Raw genomic sequence first — 6000 nt, 5'->3', positions numbered from 1 at the left:
TCTATATATAAAGATTAGTAAAATATTTTTTTATTGTCATATTCAAAGATATTGTAACATTTCACAGATTTATAAAGTTTTTAAAAAATTAAACTTTTCGCTTCATAAATTTATATTATCTAGTAAATAATTAAACATTTAATTTTTGTTTAATTTTTAAAATAAACTATATAGTTTAAAATTTATTTTTATTGGTTTAAGATAGTAAAGATTAATCATTGTTAGATAATATGATTTTTGTTATTTAAAAAAATTATTTATAATTTTAAAAGTTAACGTCGACAAATATTTAAATAATTAACATATGGAGGTATAGTATCACAACATTAAATTATAGCTATTTAATTTATACTATCTATAAATCTAATTAATCATCTATTGTTTAAATTCAATTATTGATAGCCCAATACAAATTTATAGTAGGCCCAAAATTTAAATGATAAAATTAGATATTAAATATAACATGACTTTATAAAAATAGGTTCATTGGTTCTATTTTTTTTTTAAATTACACATGAATTAAGGTAGTGAATTCTGTTTTAATATATAAAATTATTGTAAAGTTGCGATCGGTTAGTGATAATATATTTTCGTTGCTATAGTTTAGTGATTGTTGAAAAGACTTTTAGCTCGATGTAGTGACTTCATCTTGCAAGAAACATGTGTCTTGTTAGCAACATAAACCATATTATTTCTAAACCATATTATTTCTGAAGTTAAGGGAAAAATATCATTTCTCAAAATCATTATAACGAGCACCACTTTTATACGAAAACAACAATAATTGGGATTTGATCAAAATGATTGAAGATCTGATTGACCTTTTTTCACTACAAGAAAACACATGCTTAACGACGAAAATTAACGAGGAAAAACAATCCTCGTAAATTTGCGTCGAGTTTACGACGAATTTACGTGAAAAACTAAAGTCATCGTTATTTCCTCGTAACATAACGACAAAACTGTTTCGTCGTAAAGTGGATGTAATTTTACGAGTATTTTACGAGGAAAAACTATTTCCTTGTAAATACGACGTAAACTTTGCGTGGTATTTACGAGGGAATAGTTTACGTGTATTTAGCGAGGAAATTTTTGAATCCACCAACTTTATAGGTGTTACACGTTTTTTTTGCCCACCTAATTAATTTTCGTCGTAAATTCATAGCAAAATTACAACTACCAGATTCGAATTTTCCTATAAATATGGATGTTTGAACATCATTTTAAACACACCAACAACAAAAAACGTGAAAGAAAAAAAATGGCTGGCTCCGGGACTATTTACGAGTTGCGGAAGTGGATGTATATGCATAGAGATGCTAACGGGAGAGTGACGAAAGAATACCTTGCGGGTCTGGAGACATTTATGCATCAAGCAGATTCAACACCGCTCGCCCAAGAAAGTGGTAAGATGTTCTGTCCTTGTCGGAAATGCAACAATTCGAAACTGGCAAATCGTGAAAATGTTTGGAAGCATTTAATAAATAGAGGTTTCACGGCAAATTACTATATCTGGTTTCAACATGGAGAAGGTTTTAATTATGATCAGAATGAAGCTAGTAGTAGTAATAGCAATTTTCAGGAAAAAGAACCGGTTGATCATCATTTGCATAATGAACATAGTTACCATCAGGAGGAGATGGTAGATTATGATAGGGTTCATGATATGGTAGCTGATGCATTCGTAGCTCATGATGAAGATGAAGAACCTAATATAGATGCAAAAAAGTTTTACGAAATGTTAAACGCGGCGAATCAACCACTTTACAGTGGTTGTAGAGAAGGTCTCTCTAAATTGTCGTTAGCTGCTAGAATGATGAATATTAAAACTGATCACAATCTACCTGAAAGTTGCATGAACGAATGGGCGGACTTGTTTAAAGAGTATTTGCCGGAAGACAATGTGTCTGCTGATTCTTATTATGAGATTCAGAAACTGGTTTATAGTCTTGGGTTGCCTTCGGAGATGATAGATGTTTGCATCGACAACTGCATGATCTATTGGGGAGATGATGAGAAGCTAGAAGAATGTCGATTCTGCAAGAAGCCACGATTCAAGCCGCAAGGACGGGGACGTAATAGGGTACCGTACCAAAGGATGTGGTACCTACCAATTACAGACAGATTGAAAAGATTGTATCAATCAGAGCAGACTGCTGGAAAGATGAGATGGCATGCCGAGCATACTCAGACGGATGGTGAGATGACTCATCCATCAGATGCAAGAGCCTGGAAACATTTCAACAAAGTACATCCAGATTTCGCTAGCAATATCCGGAATGTGTATCTCGGATTATGCACAGATGGATTTAGTCCGTTCGGAATGTCAGGGAGACAATATTCATTGTGGCCAGTCTTTCTTACTCCATACAACCTGCCACCGGAGATGTGCATGCAACGGGAGTTACTATTCTTGACCATATTAATACCTGGTCCGAACCATCCAAAAAGGTCCCTGGATGTTTTCCTACAACCACTGATAAAAGAGTTGAAGGATTTGTGGTCAACAGGGGTGAGGACGTATGACTGTTCAACGAAGACGAATTTTACGATGCGAGCGATGCTTTTGTGGACCATAAGTGATTTCCCTGCCTATGGGATGTTGTCTGGATGGACTACACATGGGAGATTAGCTTGTCCATATTGTAATGGAACGACAGATGCGTTTCAACTGAAGAATGGTAGGAAGACAAGTTGGTTTGATTGTCACCGTCGATTTCTTCCCATTGGCCATCCTTACCGAAGAAACAAGAATTTGTTTAGGCACAAAAGGGTTGTGAGAGACACTCCTCCTCCATATCTAACTGGAGAACAAATTGAAGCGCAAATCGACTACTACGGAGCTAACGAAACAGTTCGTTGGGGTGGTAATTGGCATGTCCCTCGTAATATGCCAGATTCTTACGGTGTTCATCACAACTGGCACAAGAAGAGTATATTTTGGGAGTTGCCATATTGGAAGGATCTTCTTCTGCGCCACAACCTCGATGTGATGCATATAGAGAAGAATTTCTTTGAGAACATCATGAATACAATATTGAATGTCCCAGGGAAGACAAAAGACAACATAAAATCGAGGTTGGACTTGCCGGATATTTGCTCAAGAAGCGAGTTACATATTAAAAGCAATGGACAAGTTCCCGTTCCGATATTCAGATTATCTTCAGAAAAAAAGTCGGTGTTGTTCAACTGGGTGGCATCAGAAGTGAAGTTCCCCGATGGGTATGTTTCGAATCTCTCTAGATGTGTTGAAAAGGGTCAAAAGTTCTCCGGGATGAAGAGTCATGATTGTCATGTATTTATGCAACGACTACTGCCCTTTGCATTTGCGGAGCTACTTCCAACAAACGTACATGAAGCACTTGCAGGTACGTAGTGTATTATATCACAATAATTTACAAAATAATATATGACTAACAATGTGTTTAATTTTTTTTTGAATATAAAAGGCATTGGAGCATTTTTCAGGGATCTGAGCACACGCACTCTTAAAGAAGAAGTTGTGGAACAGCTTCAGGAGAACATTCCCATCTTATTGTGCAACTTGGAGAAGATATTTCCTCCCGGATTTTTTGACGTCATGGAGCATCTAGCTGTCCACCTCCCATATGAGGCATTGCTTCGTGGACCTGTACATTACGGATGGATGTATCAGTATGAGCGAGCCATGAAATATTTGAAGGGAAAAGCAAAGAACCTCGCCAAAGTTGAAGGTTCTATAATTGCTGGAAGTTTGACGGAAGAAGTTTCTCACTTCACATCGTACTACTTTGCGTCAAAAGTACGTACACGGAGAAGAGCTCCAAGAAGATATGATGATGGTGGTGTTGCGCCAACATATGCAGTTGCTGGTGTTCCAGACATCTTTAGCCAGATTGGGCGACTCGGTGGGAAGTGTAAAGAGGTTTGGTGGTCGAGTGAAGAAGACGCTCATAGTGCACACACCTATATTCTACTCAATTGCGAAGATCCATTGATGCGTTATTTTGAAAGGTAACATATATTGACACTTCGAAACACATATAAGTATAATTAATTGTATAATTGCGAGAGATTCATTCCTATAAAATGTGATTTTACAGCCTATTTGTTTCTCAAGTCGAAGAAACATTTCCTGGTATATCCACAAGTGACGTAGACAAAAGGAAAGATCAACACTTCATTAAGTGGTTGCGGAATCAGGTACTAACTAAAACTTTTTTTTCATACATTATCTGTATTTCATTAACATTCTCTTTATTTTTGCAGGTTGATTATGACGACGACGATGCAGATTATCCTAAGTGGTTACACGAAGTAATTCAATCTCCACTTGTAAAGGTCACCACATCACAGATGTATTTCACACGAGGCTATACTTTTCATACATATGACTATGGTAGACAGCGGGCGACCAGTAACTATGGAATATGTGTGAAAGGGGAAACAGATTTCTACGGGATCTTGACGGAGATTATTGAAGTCGAATTTCCAGGGATACTGAAGCTGAAATGCGTCCTCTTCAAATGTGAATGGTTCGACCCCGTCGTCAACAGAGGTGTTCGGTCTAACAAATTCGGTGTAGTTGATGTCAACGGTGGACGAAGGTACAACAAATTCGAGCCTTTCATCTTAGCTTCACAAGCAGACCAAGTTAGCTTCCTTCCATACCCTCGGATGAGAGATTCAGGTATAAATTGGTTAGCAGTGATCAAAGTTACACCTCGAGGACGAATCATCAGTGGAGAAGAACCACCATTGCAAGAAGAACAGATAAATGAAGTCGAGGAACCTGAACAAGAAATTGATGACATCCTTCTCATTGATCCGCATAATCACGAGTACGAAGATCTTACCGATGATGCCACAGACGAAGCTGTTGAAGACGAGTTTAATGAAAATGATGATGTTTCTAGTGATGACGAGAATGTCGATGTATCCGATTGATGTATTTGTTTTATGAATAAGATGAGGGAGTTTGTTTTATGAATAAGATAATGTGGGGTTTGTTTTATGAATAAGGTAATGCTGGGAGTTTGTTTTATGAATAAGCAAATGTGGGATATTGTGGTTTGGAATGGAAATAAAGATGGAGTTTGGAATATATGAAGTAGAAAATAAGGAATATGGGGTTTCAGGTTTTTGGTTTCGGGTTTTGGGTTTCGGGTTTCGGGTTTGGGGTTTCGGGTTTGGGGTTTCGGGTTTCGGGTTTCGGGTTTAGGGTATGGGGTTTGGGGGTTGGGATTTCGGGTTTCGGGTTTCGGGTTTCTGATTCTAGGGATTTAAACATAACACTCGTTAATTCCACGTAAGCACAAATCGTCGTAAAGTCCACGCAGGATGAAATCGTCGTAAAGTCCACGCAGGATGAAATCGTCGTAAAGTCCACGTAGGATGAAATCGTCGTAAAGTCCACGCAGGATGAAATCGTCGTAAAGTCCACGTAAGACAACGAGGAAATAACGACGAAACCTAAAATTAAATATGGGGTTTGGAATATATGAAGTAGAAAATTAAAGATGGGGGTTTGGAATATATGAAGTAGAAAATTAAAGATGGGGGTTTGGAATATATGAAGTAGAAAATAAGGAATATGGGGTTTGGGGTTTCGGGGTTGGGGTTTTGGGTTTCGGGTTTCGGGTTTCGGGGTTGGGGTTTCGGGTTTGGGGTTTCGAGTTTCGGGTTTCGGGTTTGGGGTTTCGGGTTTTGGGTTTCGGGTTTCGGGGTTGGGGTTTTGGGTTTCGGGGTTGGGGTTTCGGGTTTGGGGTTTGGGGTTTGGAATATATAAAGTAGAAAATTAAAGATGGGGGTTTGGAATATATGAAGTAGAAAATAAGGAATATGGGGTTTGGGGTTTCGGGTTTGGGGTTTGGGGTTTCGGGTTTCTGGTTTCGGGGTTGGGGTTTCGGGTTTCGGGTTTGGGGTTTCGGGTTTAGGGTATGGTGTTTGGGGGTTGGGGTTTCGGGTTTCGGGTTTCTGATTCTAGGGATTTAAACATAACACTCGTTAATTCCACGTAAG

This window comes from Brassica napus, chromosome C6 (genome assembly GCF_020379485.1).
Source record: "Brassica napus cultivar Da-Ae chromosome C6, Da-Ae, whole genome shotgun sequence".
Lineage (NCBI taxonomy): Eukaryota > Viridiplantae > Streptophyta > Magnoliopsida > Brassicales > Brassicaceae > Brassica > Brassica napus.
Note: the sequence above shows the minus strand (reverse complement) of the source record.